Raw genomic sequence first — 23,542 nt, 5'->3', positions numbered from 1 at the left:
CTCCCTGATACAAAACCTGTGTTCTCTGATGGAGGTTTGCGTGGGTCAGGGCTAGGGAGTATTTTAGTAACCTATATCCCTAGACGAATGTCTGCATATGCAACACAAATGCATAGCATCATTTTTCATAAAGTTGTTAATCATATTATGCCGTGTTTTTGGGACATGTACCACAAATCGCTGAAATATTTTGTGGTATCCAGATGCTCTTGTGAAACTTTAGATGAAGAAGGTAGGAATGTGGTAGGATGGCTAATGGGAAAAGCAAGATGTGCTCAGCCTTTGCTGTCGGTACAGTAAGGAGCAACTGGTGTCAGTATATGTAAGTTTTCTAGGTGGTTGGTAGTGTTCCTCTGGAGGCCAATGTTTCCTCATGGCAGACCTGAGTTTTGATTAATATGGGATGGACCAAAGGTTGTTTTATTTTTTTGGCTGTGTTTTTGTGTCGGCTAGTTGGTGTACATGTGTTGAGTAAGGTGTTTGAAGAATGAGTTTGTAAGTCATTTGAATTCTTTAGGCATATCTGCTGGACATAGCTGTGTTATTTAAGGACTTCTGAGAATGTTTCTATTTGTATCTTCCTTCCTCATACAAAACCTGTTTTCTCTGATGGGAGGTTGCGTGGGTCAGGGCTAAGAGTATTTTAGTAACCCCTAGGCCTAGACGAATGTCTGGATATGCGACAGAAATGCATAGCATAGTTTTTCATAAAGTTATTAATTATATCATTACATGTTATTGGGACCTGTACCACACACCACTGACATTTCCTGTGGTATCCAGATGCTCTTGTGAAACTTTAGATGAAGAAGGTAGGGGAGTGGTAAAAGGGTTGATGGGAAAAGGCAATAATTGCTCAGCTGTTGATGTGAGTACAGTAATGAGCAACTGGCATCAGTGCAAGTTAGTTTTCTAGATGGTTAGTGGTGTTCCCATGGAGGCCGATGTTTCACAATGGGAGACCTGAAGGGGTGGGGGGATTCATCTCTGCATTGTTGGTGGGTTTTAGAAGTTGGTTGGAGAGGTGAAGACTTTTGAATACATTTTGATGGGCCGAAGTATTTTTTTTGGCTGTGTGATTGTGTTAGCAGGTTGGTGAGTGGTGTTAAGTAAGGTGCTGGAAGAATGAGTTTGCAAGTCAGTTGAATTCTTTGGCCATTTCTGCTGGACATAGATGTGTTATGTGATGTCTTAAGAGTTTCCGGAAAGTGAGATGTTTTTCTGTCCCTCTGATTTCTTTTGGCACTGAGCTCTATTTGTTTGCTATGAGGATATGATATGATATGATATGATATGATAGGTTATTTATAACATGTTTAATACCCCGAGGTTTCTAAGTACGGACGTGGGGATCGACCAGGGATTACACTTTTTTTTCTCTGTGTCGTCTTGCTTCCAAGGCTAGCACGTTGCTCGTAAGCTATCCTCCCAAGGATGGAGAAGGCAGTTCCTCTGTACTTGTTTTTCTCATAGTTTCATGATCAAGTGTGTCACTGCTTGATCCCAATGTTATTCTGGGTTGTTAAAGGGTGCAGAAGAAGGAATCTGACCCAGATGTGGCATGTTTGGGGATAAAAACTTTTATTGAAGAATAAAGCAGAATAAAAGCTATCATTCCCTATTCCTAAGTGGGGTCCCCCTACCTCAACTAAAGAGCTAAGGTGAATGTCAGGTGGTCTGTTAAATGAAAAGTGTCCACCATCCTGTGTCAAGAAAACCTTACACTATAAACTAAGTAATAAAGCAGTACTGTTCTGGTCACAGGAGAATGTCTTCCTACTCTTAGATTCTGGTCAAAGTTCCACACAACACTTCCTTGGTGGGCCAGGAAAATGCCACCCTTATCCTGGCATTCATTCTAAAAGAATAGCCCCAGGAAATGAATCACTTCCCAGGTCACACATTTCCAAACACTATTTAGGCCAGGAGTATGCCTCTAATGGTGTTCAGTTTCAAATAGCCTAGGGGAATGACTCCCTTCTCCAGGACACAATGTTTGAAATAATATTTTCTCGGTGGACCAGGAGAATGCCTCAATTTTCCTTGCATTTGGTCTCAATCTCAAAAAAGAACCTGGGTAAATGACTTCCTTCCCCAGGCTTGTTGGACCTTCTGGTCTGAGTTGCCAGATGAATGACTCCCTTCTCCTGGCAATTGCAAAGCAATATCTTACAACCAGGGTCAATGACTCCCTTCCCCTAGCCAGCTTCTTCTTTGGATTTGGCCCATGTGGTTCACTTCCCTACCAACTATTGCCACAAGGAAGAGGAATCATATCCCTGACACTGGATTCTCTTTTTCTTCTTTGGTTTGGCCTACTCAATTTACTTCCCTGCAAAGCACTGCCACGAGGAAGATGACTCTCTTAATTTCGTTCTTTGACCCTTGTTTTTCTCCCTGTCTCTTTATGTCCCCTTGACTGCCTCACTGGCCAAGTACTGACACAAGGAGGATGGTCCTACTCGTTATTTCTGTACAGAGTTTGGCCTCCTGTACCTTCCAGCCCCTACTGGTCCCCATGCTTCTCGCTTTATCATGTCTGTTCCTGGGATGTGCCGCTGGTTCTTACTTGCATATCTCCTGCCCGGCCTGTGGACCTATGTTATGGACGCTATCTCTTGCGTTTGCATCACTGTCTGCCAGCCCCCCGGTACTGTCTGGATGTTCTCTTTACTCCGGAAGCAGACTGCTCTAGGCTTCAGCCTGGCCTTTTCTGCATCTACTTTGTGCTTCCTGGGCTTCACAGTCTGTTGTCCTGTTTGACTTTTTCTCCCCAATAGGCAGTTCTTCTTTATTTTTTGTGGCGTAAAAGGTACCACACCTCTGCGGAAGTCTATACCTCTGCAGTATATTTAAAGTGTACCACATTGCTAAAAACTTTGAATAATAAGCTGTTTTCGTTTGCATTCTAAACATACAGTAATGGTACATGTGTATCTTCTACATGTGAGACATGCTGTACAAAAACTGTGTCAACATTTATGAAATGACAGAATAATTCACATGAGTTTTATAAGTTGCAAATGAATATTTATGTAGAACATGTCATGCTCTCTTGATTGTTTAATTACACTTCTGACACATTTGGACTTTGGTATTTTTGGATGTGCAGCTTCATGATTTGGATGGAATGAAGCAGTATCTATTGAGACGTAATGCTGCACTGTCTCTCATAATACTTCAGATTTGTATATTGCTATCAATCACATTGTTCCAGTGTGGCTAGCACATTTCTCTATAAATACTGAGAGTGAGGGAACGACTGAGGAGCAGGTGTTGTTCCCATGAAGGATAGTATACATTTGTATTTGCTTTTATCTTTTAGAAGAAAATAGGTTTGTTTTTCTGTGTCGTCCTTTCCCAAGGGCCTCAACGGATGTTCACTCACCAATGCTGTGGTTTCCTTTTTGGGACCTCAAGTCTTCACATGGTCGCTTCCCCTTTGTTCCTGTGATGAGTTGACAACTTTCCCCACTGTTGCCCTATGATGAAGTCTGGAAGAAATTCTGTATTATTCAGAGGTGAGTAGAAAGGCTGATTTAGTATAACATCTCACATCATTTTATTGTTTCATATTCCCCAATGCTTTCTATTTTCTGACCTAAACTGATTACATGCTACGAATATGACTAAATATATTTTTTTCAGATTTTCATTTAATATTACCCATGCATTCATCCTTTAATCTAAACATTCATACTTGTCATTGTAATGCAGATTTCTTTTAATTCATAGATCGTCTTCTGGAGGGGGAGCGGGGCTGATTCCTTACTGTGATTAAGATCATTTTAGTGATAACAGGACTTTAGCTGATTCTCATGGTGCCAGCATTCCTTTATCTGCCCCCTTTAACTGTCTATGATCTTAAAAGCCCCTCGCCACAGTGGAAGGAATGTGGGCTCTTTGGCATGGTTCCCTTGAAGATTATGTAGGAAAACTTGATTACCACTCGTTCTTGGATATCCGAAGATAATAATGGGTCGTTATACATATGTTATACATATGGCAGCCTTCTTCCAATTCTTCTGCTCATAGGCAAAGCATGATGGAGATTTGTCTGCAAATTGCTTACATATTCATGAATGGTAGAGGTGTTGATCAATGTCTTTTCTTGTGTTTGATACAAAAGATGTTCAAGCAAGACCTTTTCCCTACCAGACATAACTTCTAAAGGAGATAACCTGGTAGCTAGCAGAAGTAGGGGTAGACCTCAGAGCCATCAGGACTAATGGTAATCGTAAATCACATCCAGGATCAAGATCCACAACAAACCTCTCTAAAATACCCACAATCTTTTTAACACATGGCTCCCCCCTGTTAGATTCCAGGTGGTAGGTGATATCATTCTTTTTAAGCGAGAATATCCCACTTCTTAATCATTACCTTACTGGTAAAGTGATTACCACAGTCAGACTCAATCCTGTCCAAAAAGAGAAAATATGTCGTTGTTCAATAACTTGGCTGCCGTCTCTACCTTACAATTCAGGCTGGAGAGGGAGGCATTCTATCAACTTGTGTAGCGACAAATAACATTCAACATATATGTTGTCACTCAACTAAATAAATTAATATATAGATCAGACCATGCTAATATCATTCCTTTCATTTGAAGAGGAGCCTGGCAATTGTAAGTACTCAGCTGGAACTGTGCACACACCAGGCACCCTTTTAAAACTATGTTTGGGTACTGACCTATGTTTGGCCAGTAAGTAATTTCAAGTAGGATCTTCATTGTCTTTTACAATTCCTGATGATCAGTAGTCACTGCATCATGATTGTGGTTTAAGATTATGTTTCGAATTATGATAGGCACCACCCACTCATCATAACCAGATTTGGGTTTCCTAAGCAAGAGTCCATCTTGAATTTTTCCTGCTAATCCCTTTCAGATATACAATTTTCCAATAATCAGCTCTTCCCTTTTGGCAGTAAATAGATCTGAAGCATCTCTACACTTTTGAAGTTTAGAAAACTTGCTTTCAGCTTGAAATTGTGATTGAGTCACTGCTTTCATTAGTATTTTTCCAAGGAGATGTTACATACGGTTTATAGTCATAATGCCGACAACAAAAATGTCGACAGTCAAAAAGTCGAAAAAAAAATGTCGAAAAAAAAAATGTCGACTTTTTTTTTCAATGCATTTTTTTTTCGAAATGGGGGGGTTCCCCCCCACCCCCCTTTTTTTATTTTTTTTTTATTATTCCCTTTTTTTTACTCCCGAACCCCTAAAATAAATATATAATTAAAAAAAACGAAAGTCGACATTTTTTTTTTCGACATTATTTTGTCGACATTTTTGTCTGTCGACATTTTTTTTTCGACATTATGACTCCCCACCGTTACATACCAGTGTATTGCCCTTGGATCGCTCCAGATTTGGTTAGTTGAACAGCTAAACCATTTCTTGTTTTATCAGTGGAGTGAACCTTTACCTTTTTCCAAAATAGGCTCATGTTGTTTGATGTCACTAGATCATCTATCATTTGGATGAACGGCTCATGTTTTAGGGTCTTGTTGTTTATACAATGCATAACTCTGGCTTTCCAGTTTACTTAGTGCTCCACAAATCCAATTTGAGCATAATCTGAACTGGTTGTGATTACTAGTTCCTGGCAACAACAGTAAGGATAGCCTTGTACATGGCCATCATTTTTGAAACCTGATTACTGGAAGGACCAATTTTATATCTGGCTAAGGGTTCAGAAATGCCATTCACCCAAGCATTTCCGACACCACATACTAACTCATTCTCATCAGGGTTTTTCTAAGCTCTTTATCATCCAAACCATTATCGTGGGCACATTTGTGTAGATGGGATAATGCTAGTGCCATCAGTCTTTATTTAAACTTTACTTTTATTTTGACCATATCTGATTTCCACAGGGCAACCCTGCATTGAAATAATCCAGGCAGTAATCCTTGAGTTGGAGATATTCCCATTCCTTATCCCTTCACTCTGCAAATGTTGCATAGGCTGGCATGAGTTCTCAAATATGACATTTTCCTGATGGAGCAAAAGATGGTAATTTTTCAAAGTCCATACCATTGCCAGAAGTGATTTCTCGCATTAATTAAATTTGATTTCAATGGACGATAACTTTTTGCTTGCATAAGAAACTTTATTAACCTGGCCATGTTTCTGGTATTAGAGAACTGTTAAACGGGTGTCAGAAAATCCAGTTTACAGGAAAACGTACTTATTTTTGATAGAATAATTCAAGCACAGAACTTGAGAAAGATTTATTTTCCTATATCTTCAAGAAATGGAGCAAGGGCGGAGCGATCTCAGAGCAATCCTCTATGAATATATGACTGTAATGAATCAATCTGAAGAGACTTTGTAATTCACATAGGTTTGTCGGGGTTCCTCAAATTCAGTTGAGCCTCAACCATCCTTTTCTGAGGATGAAAACCCTCAGCGGAGATTTCTTGGCCTAGAACTTTTACTCTAGTTCTGCACCACTGTACTTTCTGAAGGGATATCTTCATAACTGCATTTCTCAGTTGGGTCAATATGTGGATGAACTCCCTTAGGTGTTCTTCCACAGTTTTACATAGGCCAAATTCCTTCTTTTTTAACTAACATTCACTATTAATGTTATCGAGAGCCCCAAATGGGAAAGCAGATTCAGGCAGAAACAACGCGGTTGTGTTTGAAAACGCTGCGGTTTTTCTTTCCGAGTTTCTCAGGCTCCTCCGAGCCGGAGGAGCCTGAGAAACTTGGAAAGAAAAACCGCAGCGTTTTCCAACACAATAATGTTGTATTTATGTTTGTGGTCGCTTCAAAAGCGACCACAAACATAAATACAACGTTTTTAAAGCTGCGGTTTTATTTCTAAGTTTTCCGGGCTCCTCCAGCCCGGAAAACGTAGAAAAAAAAACGCAGCTAGTGCTTATTTTTAAAAAATAAATAAATAGCACTTACCGAGATTCAGCTGCAGCTTTCCTGCTCTGGTCTCCGGTCCCCGTCCTCCGCCTATAGCACTAATGAAGGGAAAGCCACCCAGCGGTAGCTTTTGTTTACTACAGCTGGCTGGCTTTTCCTTCATTAGTGCCGCAAAAGCAAAAGCCAGCACAGGCGGGGCATCCATTTCACAAAATGGATGCGCCCATGTGCTTGCTTTTGCGAATTTTGAGCTTGAATAGCTCAAAATTTTACATAGGAAGTTTTAAAACGGAGAATGCTAGTATTTTTTTTTTATGTTGCCTATCTATTTTTTAAATAACATTTTTTACTAGACCATCCCTTTAAGTTCATTCAGTAGAATAGGGAAGAATAGACGTTCTCCTTTCACTTGCAGTGTATATATTCTGCTTTCAATTCTAGTGTAACTAAACTGCTAATTGGATCTACTGTGTTATCCACCGTTATCCACTGGTTGGATTTGATCCTCACTGCAGATCTGCTGTTGCAAGAATATTCATGTATTTCCCTCAAAGTGGAACACCACTTGATATTTTGAGGTATATTTATTCCCAAAGGTTCTGTGGGAGTCCCTTCACTATCATCGTTCACAGATAGTGCTTGGGATGTCTGGGACTTGAGTGTCCTGAAAATGAATCTCCAATCAGTCTGAATGTTTTTCTATCAAATGGTAGGTTCAATTCAAACTGATATATTTGGCAATTCTCTTTAATTTGACTGGATGGTGAACTGGGTCCAAAAGGACCTGCTTCACACAATCTATCAATGATGAAAGCCTCTGAAGTACAGTGTTTTCTAATCCAAAAGGTGTGTCCTCTGGAGTCATGACTACCATCGGATTGGTGAATGTATGTAACCTTATTTTGATTTCTTCTTCAGTAACCCTATCTACTGGGTTTTCCTTTCCATCAAAAGTATTTATCTCCCCAATGAGGTGTTTGAGGGTAATACCTTGATGATCCCCACTTCTTTGTTTCAGAGTATCAAGTACTTCTGCATGGAATCTGTACAAGAAAACAAAAACAAAAACCAAATGGGAGACTTGACCGAATGTCAGCTGTATGAAAATTACGTACGGCTGAAAATCTTGCACAAGTGCCCCATTTGATGGCATCACAGTGAATGAGGGCAGTGGGGGCTGCAGGGTTGTCCCCTGCACTGTTGTTCACTGCAATGTCTCAATGGGTTGCTGAGGTGTCCCACGCACCCATTGGAAAAAGAATAAAAACAAAAGAGGAACCTGTGGCACTGTTTCCCATCCACACAAGTGAAGGTAACCGGCATTGGATGGGGATGCAGGAGACAGCGGCACACAAGGAGGTGTGCCACCCACAGTTAAGTAAGGGGTGGGGATAAGGGGGTTGTCCAAAATATCTGGGGGACATAATTTTAGTTTTTTTCTCCTTCTGACTTTTTTTTAATTAATTCACAGAAATCCCTTCTGCAGATTTGAATGTGACTTGAGGCCCTGCATCACTGAATAATTGACATTGGCCCTGAACTTGGATAGGTGTGAAAAATAGGTCATTGTTATCTCCAATTTACAGAGAAAGTGTGAGTTAGTGGATAATTCACATTGCATTTTATTAATGTTTGTGATTTCATAAATGCAAGCCTCTGGCAACTGCCTCAGGGGCATTCTCCTGTAGTCAGAGGTCTGCCAGTTAGTGCATAATAAAAACAACATACTCAAAAAATGGAGCACAAACCAGGCAAGAAGTACTGCTGTTTATTACAGCTGGATGAGCACAAATAAAGCAGAACAGTGAATTAAATCTGATCGAGAGGCTAACACCTGAATGGAGTATGGGCAGTAGTTTTATAAAAAGAAATGCAATAGTCAGAGGTCAGGAGGAACACTTGCAAGTTGGAGGATTATTTTTCTTTGCTTCCCAAGGATTTGATTGGTTTGCAATCTCCTCCTACTTGATAGTTACATTAATTAGTGAAAACTTCATTAGAGCAAACAGTTCAATAGTTTTCCATCACCTCACCTCCCCATGTAGAACCACACCTTGTTCACACCACACCCCAGAACAGCTTGTTATTAATGAAGCATCATTTGTGCTGACCGACAGAACTTTAATATACTGCCATTGGTCAGCACCATTGAGAACGGGATGCAAGACACCCTGCGGCTGGTGGAAAAGGGGACAGTAACACGTAATAACCTTTGTGGAGTCTGTGGTAGACACTTTGAGGGCTGGCCACCTTGTTAGGGCTCAGGAATTTACCATCTGATTGGTCCTGCCAGGAATGCCACTGCTTCCAGGGTCCTTTCCCGCTGCCACCTGCGGATGGGCATCAGCGATCCTGTAAAGAGCACTCTGGGACAGAGCCTCCCCCCCAGCTACCATGCAGGGCGGCTTGTTTGGCTGACCGCCCTGCAGTTATATCACCCAGTTCTTGTTGTGTTAAGGCCCATGTGAGAAGTAAATTGAGCCTCCTACCCCATTTGCACATCCGTGTTGTTGTGGTCACATGTTTTAAATTGAAAGGTTCCCAGATTCAGCCTGCCCAAAGGATTTCTCACTTTGCGTATTTGTGATTGTACCTTTTCTTTAGCTAATCATAGAGCAGTAAATTGGACCAAGTTTACATCCAATGTATCATTACCCCCTACCATGCCCAGTAAAGTCATTTATACAGTGTGTCTGTGACTCTGGGTATCTGTGTTATTCCCCATGTGACCACCCGCAGCATGCATCTTCTTTGCTCCCGCAGTTGGTAGGTGTATCCCCCTATCTGGCACTGAATTAGCAACTTAAGCACACCACTCAGGATCAAGTTCATGCCGGTTGCTCAAGGTCTCTGTAGGATTAAAAATGCACTTGGAGATAATTGCTGGTACAGGGACTCCCCCTGCCCTTCCTTGGGTTCTAGTTTACACATTGAGCTTGTATTGTGATGCCTTGAAAAACCTGGAGAGGAAGTAAAATACATTTGCTCTAGCATATCTCTCAAAATCATTGAATGTGGTTTTTATTTGGTCTTGCTTCTAGGGATTTCCTGACTAATCTCTTTAGTTTGTTTCAGGTTCTTTGTCATATTTCTCTAAACTTGGATTAATCTGCTCCTTTGCAGGAGTCATTACATCTGTGAAAGAAGAACAGCTAGTAATCATCACATATTTCTCCACACTAAATTTCACCTTTTTATTTTTCCCTGATTTTGTTTCAAGGAATAAAGAGGGTTCATCATTGACTCAGACTCAGGGGAATTTTCGATTGAGGTAAAATAAGCTTCCTCTAAGTCTTGGCATATCCTCTTCTCCTTATTTTTAACTTGAACAATTTCCTCGTGTCATTGTCTACCCTGACCTGTCAACTCATTCTGACCAAGGCTTCTTCGAGCATCATAATCATGGTTTCTCCTTTGGGATATCATGATATGACCAATGTTCTCTTTGAAAGGTTTAACCTGTTGTTTAAGTTGTGAAAATGTTCCTCCACTCTAGAATTCAAGGTCGTCTTTGGTCATATCCCTGTTCTTCCCTATAAGGGTAACTATCTATCCTAGTAGAGTACTTTAGATAACTCTGATAAGTGTTGCTATATGTTTACTTGGTTTCAGCTCATCTTGGCACAGTGATCTGTTATTATAAAACTAGGAGAAGGAGAAAGGTGATTTTCTTGGGTAGTTATTCCTTGGAGGTGGTAATTGGCTTTTTACCCTTGGAAGACTCTGATTAAGATTTTCTTGGAAACCTACTCCTGCGTTTTATTTTTCACTGAAGGAGGAACATATTTGTAGTCTAGCTTAGTGCAAAATACTGAGGACTGATGTAAGTCTCTGGTTTTGTGGGATCAGTAATTTGCATGCCAGGTGGAGTAGTAGTAAGCTGGCTTTGCATAGAGGGTCTTCTCTGTCTGTTAGGATGCTTAAGAACAGAGGAATAATCCTTTGGCACCCCTGTCTTTAAGTACAACCGAGGAGCACTCTTCACCTAAGCTACCTTAATGGCGGCTGAAGCAGGTGTTTGTTTGGGGTTCTTTTCTTTCTTTTTGGGAGTTATTGGGTTCTGTTCTTCATACACCCTTGTAGATTGCCTGATGATCCACTCAATGCTTCTTGAGACACCAAAGTCACAAACCTACTGAGTCATTTAATATTTTGGAAGGTGTGAGGGGTGAGAAATGTGAGGCCGACAAGTAGATAGAATTGTTACACAAGTAGCCGTTTTACAAAATAAGGGTGTGATACATGCCTCTCTTTTCCTAACCTAACAAGGATTTCTCTGACTATTGAACTTAGACTAAAGGAAAGCACTCTTATAAAAGGTATGTCTCTCACACTTATTCATACAACAAAATCATACAGGTATCATATGGCCATTCAAGCTCAACAAAATAACAGTTACATTCAGACATACATTTTGTAACCATGTATCCTTGAAACCAGGGTCGGATCCTCTTACCCAGGATTAATTCAGCATTTTCCAAATCAAAGTTCCAACATAAACACAAGATATCACTCTTCAAAATGATTGTCCAAAGTTTCCACACAACCAAAAATACTTTTTGTCTTCACACTTCAAGTCTTCACACTTCAAGTCAGTATTCAGTACAGCCTCTCCGATTTTAAGAACAACCACTTTCATATTTCTTCTTGATAAACAATAATACTTTGTCAGGATGGCTTTAAAACAGTTCATCACAATACATTAGTGGACTTGACACTTTATTTCCACCACAACCTTCCAGCACAATGCAGTACTTCAATGTTCTCTTCCTAGTCCACTAACCTGCAAAGACTAACCACTAATAGACCCTTTCCTGGTATACTCGCCTGCCAGGATAACACTCCTAGCACTACTACAAGTATTCTGTGGTGAGGTTTGTTTTCAACTTTAGAAAAGTCATTGGGCCTCATTACGAGTCCGGCGGTAACCGCGGTGGTAAAACCGCCTGGTTACCTCCGGACTCGTATTACCATTCCGCCTCCGTGACTCCCGTGACTCCCGGTGCCCCGGGAATTCCGGAGGCGGAATTTGGTAAATCCCCATTCCCATTGAGTCCCATAGTGATGGTGCTGGTGTTTCCACGTCTGCCTGCAGGCGGGAGGTGTTCAACCTGCCAGGTCAGACCTGGCGGGAAGGAAGATCACCTCCCGCCTGCAGGACTCGGGATCGGGTGGTCCGGAATTAACAGTGGCGGCGGGTTTACCGCCACTGTTAATTCCGGACCGCCCGACCTGTAATGAGGCCTATTGACTTTTAACAACATTGAGATTCACAACGTCTTTTATAAGGGTACAATACATATTAGTACTGTTTGTTCACTGATTTGGTTGCCACATGAAATGCAGGTCATATCCCTCTCCCCTGTGATTTGATGATTCCTACAAGGAGGGCTTTCCTTCTGCCACCTTTGGGTTACTACTATCACACCAGTTAACTGGTGGTAATGTCTCTTGTTCATGTTTCTCTCTTTAGGAAAGTTGTGTCCCCTTTTATTTAGAATTGCCCTTCTTTGGCACAGGCAATACTGGTTGTAATCTAGTTCAAATATGGCCTCCTCTTTGCTTTGGCAATGATGGCTATACTCTTATTGAAATATTGCCCCCTCTTTACTATTGCAATGATTGTTGCAATCTTCTTTAAATATTGCCTCCTCTTTGCTTTGGCAATGATGGTTACAATTGTCCTCCTCTCGCTTTATCTCACTATGAACATCATGACAAAAATGTTTTATTTCATTATATTGGTATTCAAAATGGTTGTGGGAAGCCAGTGATCTGTTACAGAGCCCCCAGAGTAACATAATGAAGGCCAACTCACTGGTCTTTCCCTGTGTCTCCATTCGACTTGCTGCCGCTGCCACTTCTTCTTTTGCCGGGTCCTCGGCGTCTGACAGCTCTGGTCACACTCCCACGGCCCGTGCCTTTTGAAAGGGGAACCTCTCTGACTCCTTGTATATTCAGAGGAACGCCAACCACTGGAGTAGGATGCCTGACTAGAAGAGCTTTTGTCTCCTACAGGACAGCAAGTGGCAGCACTGCTGCCTGCTGCACATCCTCTACACTTCAAAGTCCTAATTTCTGTGACTTCCTCAGCACAACGTTCCAGTACAAACACAGTGGCGGCCCCACCATCTTTTTCTTTCAGATTCTGCTGCTCCTACTGCTGCAAGTTACTTTGTCTACTTCTACTTCTCCTTATACTTCTAATGGCCTGCACCTGAAGGGGCTTTAAACATTAAAAAGTCCTGCTCAGGTGTGAGTCATTAGAAACACAAACTCCATACTAAAGTTCTGCACCACTGAGATCCTCTTCCTCATCCCAATACTCAGAGCATTACAGGACTTGAAGTCCCTAATGTTCTTGTTTCTTTTTACATAATTTAATTCACACTGTTTAAATGATGTATGAAACATAAGAGGAGGTTTTTAAAGGAGTCAATAGTTGGTTATTGAATTTATAGTTCAAACCCAAAGGGGAATCATAACTACCAGAAGTCATAATATAAATTTTCTGATTATTAGAGATATCATTGCCCCGTTGACCATAAGGGTTTTCATTACTAACAATCCGGTTAATTTTTTAAGGAAGCAATGCCTCACTCTGACAACAAGCCATTAGGTATTCCGGTATTATGGAAATCTCACCCTCCAAAGAAGATGAATACTGGATCTCTCCCAATGAGTCATACTATTCCCTTGGTGGTCTTCTCCTCCCAGGAAATCCACCTGGCTAATACCACCCCCAGGATTAGGATCAGGTAGCGACTGCCTTCCCCAAGTCACCTGGGTGGAGACTTTTCGCAGGGATTCTGTGAGCACTCTGCAGGATTCATCACAAAGGGCATGGAAGAATGCAGTTTTGAAATCTCTACTTTCGGTATAAACACATTGAGGAATGTGGACAAATGCACGCTCGCTAATAGATTGATCTTTAGCACACATTAAATTATTGGCTGCCTTGCGAGCTTCTTGGAGATTTCAGTGAGTTGAAAAGTATCATAAAGTGGTCACCTTGTAAAGGGACAATTTATAGTGATTTTGATCTTCCAGCTCAGCAAAGAAACTAGAAAACCTGGCAGAGAATGTCCACTTAATGATTTCAAAGTTTGTGGTCATTCTACAATCCAAATGATTCGACCATCTGTTCATACAATAATAAATGATGTGCAAATTGTTTTGCAAACTGTTCAGCAGTCAATCACGGAAGTACTGCTGCTGGCGTTTTCAACACTCTGCATTTCTTATCTGATGACTCTGACATTGATTAGTCACAACTCAGTTGGTTTTTCCCAAAAGCTCTGGTGCAGTGCATAGTGCGTGTGTTCTGCAAAGTGTTTTGCTAAAGTGTTCAGCAGTCACGCAGTCATGCAGTTCAGTGATGAGTTGGAATGAGTCTTGATATTGTAGACTCTGTGCCATTCCACTTGCCATTTTACTTGCTTTGTTTTTGCTCTTGTTGGAGATAACAACTGCTGTCCTTGTAAAATGCAATAATGCCAGGAAAATCTAAACTAAAAGCAAGTAATTCTAATTTAAGGCAACAAAATACAATTGGGAGAGCAAAAGCTCCTGAGTGGACTAATACAGAGGGGCAGGAGATCATATTAACTTTACCAACCAGGCTGCCTCCAAGTTGTTTAGAGCTGATCAGAAAGAAGTCAAAGAAATCGAAGGGGAAAATAACAGCGTTTTTCCCCAGTTGAATTAAGTGTGACTATAAGAGAAATACAAGACGTTCAGGTGGCGATCCAAGCAAATGAAATACATTTAGAAGCTGTTAGTTGAGGGGAGCATATTAGCACAACATCTTCTGCTATTGACAATAATTCCTTAAAGAAATTATGTTATTCACTGCAGAAATGCATGATTGGTCCCATTGAGGCTAATGGATCTGTGACTGTGGACAGAATGGTTCGTAAGTGTGTATGGATACACAAGCTTGTGCTGAAGGCCAAATTCAGAGGCTATCAGCCTCCCATAATTTGTATGCAAAACATGAAACTACTGGAAGAATGATAATTGGAAAGGAGGTGTATGCAGAAATACAATCTGCTGTGATGACTGCACAATTTGCCATGAACATCCTACTTCAATTATGTGGAAAGATTCATGAAAATTTTAAAACTATTAGTGATACAAATCAGGTAATGAATGGCACGGCAGACAGATGTTTGGACAAATCTATTGCATCTGTGGAGGCTATTAAAGAATCTTTTCCTCCTACAAACGTGGGTCATATACAGTAAAATACGTTGAATGATGAGCGGACCTAGGAGGAGGAAAAAAGGCTGTACTTATCAAATTGAATTTCTGAAATGTACTTAACACGTAAGTAAAGGTAACTGAGATGGCACATTAACAAGTTGGTTAAACCTCATGAAGAGCAGTTTGAAGTAAACAATCAAACAGAAGTTGAACTTGAAAGCAGCAGTGCCATATTTGAAGATCAATGCTCTACACCGGAGTGCCTTATAAAAACAAGGGACTTGCCCCTTGATATTAAGGAAATATGTCAATTTAAACAAAGTGAGGTTTAAATAGCAAAATAATGTAAACCATTTACAATTAAATGGATACGTTTGGAAGATGGGAATAGGCGAGTGAATCACCCCCAACCTATTGAATTTGTTGCGTCTTATCCAGAGTTTTGGACACTCAAGACTTTAACTTTGTGGAACCACTTGATTGTCCAAATCCAAATGTATTGCACATTCATTGCGTCTTGGCTGAAACAGCTAATATGATTCGATCCTATGGCGAAAGAATTACAAAGTTGGGTGATGGGTTGGATTTAGAGAAAGGTCTAAAGATAGAGATTGAAAACACTAGGGGCATGATTCACAGAGCGTTTTCCAATGGGATTGCACCATTATAAAACACTTCTGTGAATCAGGCTCTAGGAGTCAAAATCCCTTTGAAAACTTCAAAATAACTTCAACTGTTGGGGGGAAGTAGTCACTCTCAGTGTTTCACAAGAAGATTCCCAGTGTGTGTTTTAAATGGCTATTGGACTCCTCGTCTAACAAGGATGGTCACATCTATGAAGATTGTCCATTGCTAGTTGGAATACGCAGGATTATACACATTTGCTGAGAATGAATGGTTCTCTTGGAGTTTTGGTGAATAATGATATCTTTCTAGTATAGGAGAGCTGGTTGACAACTTATCTATGTGTAAATGGCTTTCAAATATTTCAAGTTTTAGCTAAGAAAGGGGAGCTGGGAAGGCCTTATGGTGGGATGATTCTAGGTTTTAAAAACTACCTGAAGACATCAAAATTTAAAATTTCCCAAAATGTGCTGTGGAAGATAGTTTGGCTGAAACCACTTAGAGGCTATTCATAATTAACATTTATGACCCTCCAGGTGGAGCTCTCACAGAATTTATATTCAAAAGTATTTTTTAATTAATGGCTGATTGGATAAAAGGGGACCAGGATGACACTGTTATATTAGTGGGAGATGTGAATAGACAATGGGCCTGATTCACAGAAGCATTTTATAATGGCAGAATCCCATAGGAAATGTTCTATGAATCAGGCCCAATGTGTGAGCGCAGATTAGATCATGGAAACTAAATATGTGAAGAGCAAAAGCTCCAAGCTGCAGAGGATCACAAATAGGCAAGGCAAGCTATGGGTGTCATACTTGATCGACTGGGAATTAACCATGTTAAATGGACAAATGGATGGTGTTTCAAATGGGCTTGTGGACATAAGAAAGCTACACATCTCTGCTATGTTACCAATGACATCACCAACATGATTAGTTAACTACGAGCCATCAAAAAGATACAAAATACATACTGAACTTGGGAGAAATGGTGGCTAACCTCACATAAAAATGTGCAATGGCAAAGAATGATTTCAGTGATGAAAAGTAGGGATGAAAGAGGAATGTGGCAGTTGTTGGGAACAGCAAAGGGGATTAAAGAAAGAATGGTTGTGAATCCAGTCAGTGCATTGCAGTGACTATATGAGGACTATATCTTAGAGGAAAAACATTTGACATTTATAACCCAAGCACAGACAACATTAAAATGAATCTCTAAATTGATAGGGACACCATTGCTAAGAAAATACAAAGGCTAAAGGTGTCTGGAGTCCCTTGCCCAAATGGGCTGGCCAATGTGGTCCTACTGGCTAATCCAGAGATGTGAGTTAGTATATTAAAAATCTTATACAGTAAAGTATCTATTGAGAAAGCAATCCCTGTGTCATGGAGAAAGTCAATACTGGTCCCTATTTTCAAAAGACGGTAAGTGAACTTTTCCCTCACTGCTGTCTATGGGCCTCATTACGACCCAGGGGGTAAGTTACCGCCTGGGCCGTGACTTTACCACCATGGTGTAAACTACGTTTACACCATGGTGGTTGGCGGACTTACCGCCCCATTCCGACCTTGGCGGGGCGGTAAGTCCCCAATCCCCATTTACCCTTCCCCATTCCCATTTTTGCCCCATAGGGCATAATGGGAGTGGGGAAGGCGTTAATTACGCCACCGTAAATTACGGTGGCGTATTTAACTCCATGGTCCCTTAGCGCCATGGATTTTAACACCCGCTAAAATCGGGTGTTAAAACCTCCATGGCGCTAGGGGAACTCGGAATTGGCGGTAAGGGGTCGGCGCAGCTAACGCTGGCGTTAACCCCTTACCGCCAGGGTCGTAATGAGGCCCTATGTTTGATGTCACAGGGAAAATGTTTGTCTCTTTTTTGTTAGAGGAATTGCAAAAATGGGTACAATCAATCCAACTGATTGATATATTCTAAACTGGCTTTCTGGTGTGATCAGGGATGAGATATAATCTAAGATTGGCGGATATGTTAATTGAGAAAACAAAGAAAAGGGGTAACCTTAAACTTTATGCTATTTTTGTGGACTTTCGTGCAGCATTTGACTCTACAGATATTGATAGATTGTGGTGCGAAATTGAGTTGTTTGGCTGCCTGAGGAATCTCCTGTATGCAGTAAAGATGTTCCATGAGAAACTAGCGTGAAGGTAACTTTGGAAAGCACAGGGGCAATCACGGCTTCAATCTCGAAAAATCAAAGGGTTAAGCAAGGATGCGTCATGGCTCCACTGCTTTTCAACATTTTTCTTAATGATCTTCCAAATCGACTAAGATCGATGCATAATTGTCCAACTAGGATCGCTCAATCACAGGTAGCTTGTTTTTCTTATGCTGATGATCTTTCATCTTGTTTTCTCTGGGATTTCAAGATCGATAGGTCAATTGTGTGAATATGCTAGAGAAAATAAATTATAGATAAACATTGATATGACAGAAATCACACAATTTGCAACAAAGTCAACCAACAGACCAAAACTAGTTTTGATCATTGGCCACATTGATTATGTGGAGAGTTATAAATATTTGGGTGTTGAGATGAGCTCAGCTCAAAGCTGCAACGATTTGATTGCTTCTAAACATGGAAGGGCTGCACAACTTACCTTGCTTCTTGTAAAATCTTCAAGAAATACATCTGGTTTCAGTTTACAGGGAGTCATTAAGATTTTCAAGCAATGTTTTTGTGCAGCAATCCTATACGGTATTGAAGCTTTGATGTTAAAATATTATCAGTGGCTACAGATACTAGAGGGTAACTTTTGCAAAAAAGTATTTGGTTTACCCTCAGTAATTTCTATGGAAATATTAAGGTTGGAGCTAGGATTGATATCATTGTATGCCCAGGTAATTATGATAAAGGGTATCTTGTTTATAAAGTCAAATACCAATCTGAAGTGCCCCTTGTTAGCTTTACTGGGGAATACAGTGAAGAAAAAGGGACTGGATGACTTTATTGATGCAGTTACGAATATGTTTGATTTAATTGATTGGAAGCCTGACTGGGAAAGAGATTATTTTACATTATAACAATCATTCATGTCTAAATTAGAGAAATGGGATTGGTGCAATAATTATGTGCATTTAGCTGAAAAATTATAGGTAATTAATGGAGCACAGGAATATAAAATGCCACAGTCTTACTTAATCCTCTGTCCATCACCAGCACTTCAGAGATTTTTGTTGTGGTTGCATATTATTAATTTACCCGTTTTAGCTTTTTGTGGGATGGTGGCCCTCATGTCTGAAGTGACAGAGAGCGGACACACAGTGTCTAGGATCTACAAAATTCTCTTGGCCTCAGGGTTCTCTTCAGGACTTGCAGTCAGAGGCAAGTGGGTTAAAAGACCTGAGGACCCCCTTCACGGACTCACAATGGTTAAAAGTACTTCATTACCATAAGCGCCTATATAGGAACACTAAACTGCAGCTTATTCAATTATTTATAACACAAAGGGTGTACCTGACCTGTTAAGAATTCGCAGCTTCCCGGACTCGACCGAACAGGGCTGCACTAGATGCAGCGCTAGAGAGGCAGGAATGTTACACATGTTCTGGACAGCCTGGGCATACAGGACTAATAGGAGGGGATTGCAAACAGAGTGAGCAGGGGGGGATTTACGTTGGATACCTAATCCCCAGCTGCAGACTTATTGGGAAAATGTACATACCCGAAAAGCACAAGCTATATAAATAACATGAAAAGTCTAGTGTAGATATTAGCTAAGCACAGAATTGCCATGTCCTGGAAATCCCCAAAGGGACCCAGGATAGAAGACTGGTGGCGTGACCTACATAACTGGGCTTTAGCCGAAACAGTAGTATGGCATCGGGCGGTGCACACTTGTTGGTCAGAAACTGATGGGGATATCGTGTCTTGGAATTCACTGACACAGATCTTGTTTGCCCCGGAGGACATCCACTCTGAACCAGTAAGTCCATCTGCGGTAGCACCCTTGCACATATAGACACGCAAGCACCTTAGGAGGAACTCACACATGTTCATGGCTCTAGAGTTGTAGGCAAACTCAGTTAAAAAGGGAGGGACAAGGAGGGAAACTTGTGAGTATTGTGGGTATTGTCTTAGTGATCTACGGCACGGTTGGACAACCTTATTGTATAAGCATGTAACCACATAGTGCCTGCACAGTTAATAATTTGATTGGAACAACTACTGACAAAAAACTATAAAGATCTTTTAAAAAAAAGTCTTGAGTGCCCTCGTGAATCTGTATGAAGGGCCTAAAATGGAGTCAAAAACACAAACAACACTGCTTGCATCTCTGCTTTTTCAATTCAATCATATAGGAGTGCACACTAAATAAAGGATTCTTTGAATAAAAAAGCAACTCCAAAATGTGTTAATCTCATGAAAGGCAACGAAGAAACAATGTTCAGTTATGATGATCTAAACGATTGCCACACTAAAATAACAATTACTCCGAGCACTCAAAACGAGGACCCAAGAAGGCCCTAACAATTGGCCAGAGAAATCTGTAGGGGAAGTGTAATTTGCTCATCAGCCAAAACAAAGGTCAGTCTTGTGCAAAAGTGCTACAATATTTCCACAATGGACATCAGGCAAGAAGACTTTCAGTGTGCGGAATCATTGTTGGGGGAATCAGCCATGGGGGGGGAGTCTTGAAAAATCAGTGAAGAGCTGACTACTGACTAGGAGTCTGGAATTGCGGGCGTGGTTGCCAATTACATGCGAAACGCCACACAGTTATTGTCGCCCACTGTTGAATAATACGGAAAATAGCAGGGCTAAGCAAAAGCCAAAACCAAATGGTGTGAGGAGAAGAAAGAAAAAAACAAGCAATCGTATAATTCATTTTTGCAGACCGTGATGCAGCAACCATTGTGATTACAGCCCTTAGAAAGGGCCCGTCGAAAAGGACATGCACACAAAGGAAGATGGGCTCAGCGTACCCGATTGAGGAGATGGGGGAAGAGGGTTAAGGAGGCTCAACGCAACAACAGCAGAAGGTCAAGTCAAGTGTATAACACGCGGCTGAAACAGAGACCTCATTATTTGAGCAGCAAACTGACCCACAACAGGGGGGAAGTGGGTTTGACTCGCTAGAAGTTAGAAAAAATGGTTTGGTTAAAATGCCCAGGTCCACTGGATATGAACAAGCACTAGCCTCAGAAAATCAAGAAGTTCATTTTTCCAAATCCAGGAAGCATCACACCCGGGGACTATACCTCAGTCTAGGTGCCTCTTTTCGGGAGTCTCACTGAGAACTGCACCATCTGGTCCTCTCTGCGGCTCTTCAAGGAACATAGACAGAACTACTGAATCCAAGTGTACAGTTGTTTAAAAGGTTCAAAAGGTGCAGACTTGGTGCAAGAAAGGTGAGTCGGTTCTCCATGAAACAATAAATGGGGTCTTGGATCAATATCAGAAAATAAATTATGAAAAGCCTTACCTCGTTCTCACTCCTTATAACGTTCTGCTTGAGAGCCTATTAATGGAGAATAGAGAGTTTGTATTAAACAGAGCGAATATCCTGCAACTTCTGAGGGATATTCCTAACAGGAGGGGATTGTCCTCTAGACATTTCGAAAGAGTTGTTTTATTCGACCTACTCAGAACAGACCAATCCATGATGTATATACATTCCAAAATGGTTCTGGATAAAGGTTTTGGGGAATTGTAAGCCTTATGATTACAAGGTTATCACGTAACAATGTATGAGAACTCGAGCCACCAAGAGAATCGGGCAAGTACAGGCCACGCTCCAGGGCCTTTACCCAGAGAAATACCATTATTTGTTGATTCAAGGGCAACAGAAAAAATAGAGATTCCTGTTGCCAAGAAAAATAACAGGGATAAAGCAAACTTGGAAGATTGGGTTTGGCTGTCTGGAGCCCTCCATAATCAGGGCATACATATGAATGCGTAGCCAGTGTGCAAATATATTCCCGAATTACAAGGTTTCACTGATATCATGGAATTCCAGGGTCAATCTTATCTGTTTGCAAACTTGTAGTTGGGAAACTTTTTAAAAGGTCATCACTTTGATTTGCTACAAGAAACATGACTTTTGAAGTTATGCTCCTTTGATGGGTATACACCACTTTACCAGCCCCCTTGGAAGGGTCCTTTGGACTGTCCTTCGGGTTGGTTGGTGACGCTGTTTAAATCAGGAGTGGGCTGGGAACTGGTGTTTAGACAAAACGTATGCAATGGTCATTCAGTCGTACATGTAAAATTGGTAATGGAGGGGGACCCAATTGACCTGCTCGTTGTAAACATACATTGGCATCATGGAATTAGTGATCAGGGGCTAGCTATAGATACCCTCCCAGAAGTGTCTAGTTGACTGGCATGATTAAGTAAGAGGGGGATAGTTGATTATTGCGGGGGACTTATATAGAACCTGTACAGAATTGGAAGCGAAGAGTTCCATTCCTCGTGTTTCTACCATTAAAAACTCTAAATTACTGGCGGGTTGGTATTGGCAGAAATGTTTCCAGGAACTGGGTCTCAACATGCTTAATGAGTGGGGGTAAAAGGTGATGTGCCTTCTAAACCCACATGGCATGGTGGGGATGTGGTGTCCACACTGGATTATATTTTTGTGTGTGAATGCCTCTTTAATCTATGCAAGACATTTGAGATATTATACTCAGCACATAGTGTTCACTCCCGCTAGTCGCCCCATGCAGGTGGAACTTGGACTAGAGTGACCATGAGGACCTGTTTGATCTGCTGGTCAATCAGGTGGATAATCAAATTACTTGGAATCCCCAGAATATGAAACTAGTAAATTAAGTATCAATGGGTCACCTGGAAAAATCAACTTTGCTATGGAAACTCAATGCTTTCACAGTGAACAGGTTTGAACCTTTTGTAGATGACTTAATAAAGTCCTCATTATTTTGACAGAGGTCTGTGACCCCCTACATTATTTAAGAAACATATACATAAATATGATCAGATCCTTGTGGCAAAGAAACGTGAAATGAGAGCCAGATTTAAATATTGAAATTAAGGTTGGACGTGTGCTGGGAAATCCGAGCACAACACATGAGGAAGATACTGTGTATGTATTAAAGAGATGCAGAGGCCATGCTGGGGCCCTGAAAAATAAATATTCCAAGTGCTTTTGACATCTCATAAATTAAAAGGAAATGCCTTTTGGTTCCGAGCAAATCAATGCCATTTTGGAACAGAGTGGGCAAGGTATTTCGAAGGAATTTTTAGAAAAAACACTTGAAGGCCTTGATTAGTCCCCAGATGCGATTAATAATGACACTATCACTAACTTGCATATTGATGTAGAGATTTTAGAAGGCATAGTGAAGAGGATCAGCTCCTCAAGATCTCCTGGTCCAAATAAACTCTCCAATGCCCTTTTAAAAAATAGCCCTGAAATGTGATCCTCTTTATTAACTCTTTTATTGAGGCATAAATTAGAGACCAATTCAATTCCAGATTCCTGGAGGGTAGCCTATATCATCCCTATTCATGAAACGGGTGAGAGGTCTGAGCCCAAACATTACAGACCTATTAGGATAGTAGATGCTGATAGCAATGTATGTGCCTCCTATTTGCTACAGTTTAGGAGACATATGTCTACTTCAGTACATGGAATTCTGTTGAAATGTATTCACTCTCTGGCCTGGTCCAAAAACTATGAGTCTGTGTTTTGTAGCAACTATTGACCTCAGTGTAACATTTGACACAGTTAGTAGGAGGCTTCTAAGATAAAATGCAGCGTTGGGGAAATCTAAATGGCCTCTTAAAGTTGATAATAGGGTTGCATTTACAATCAGTGCTACGGGTGAGACTGGGGTGGA

Source organism: Ambystoma mexicanum, chromosome 10 (genome assembly GCF_040938575.1).
Source record: "Ambystoma mexicanum isolate Mex_15411 chromosome 10, UKY_AmexF1_1, whole genome shotgun sequence".
NCBI lineage: Eukaryota > Metazoa > Chordata > Amphibia > Caudata > Ambystomatidae > Ambystoma > Ambystoma mexicanum.
This window is presented reverse-complemented; position numbering follows the sequence as displayed.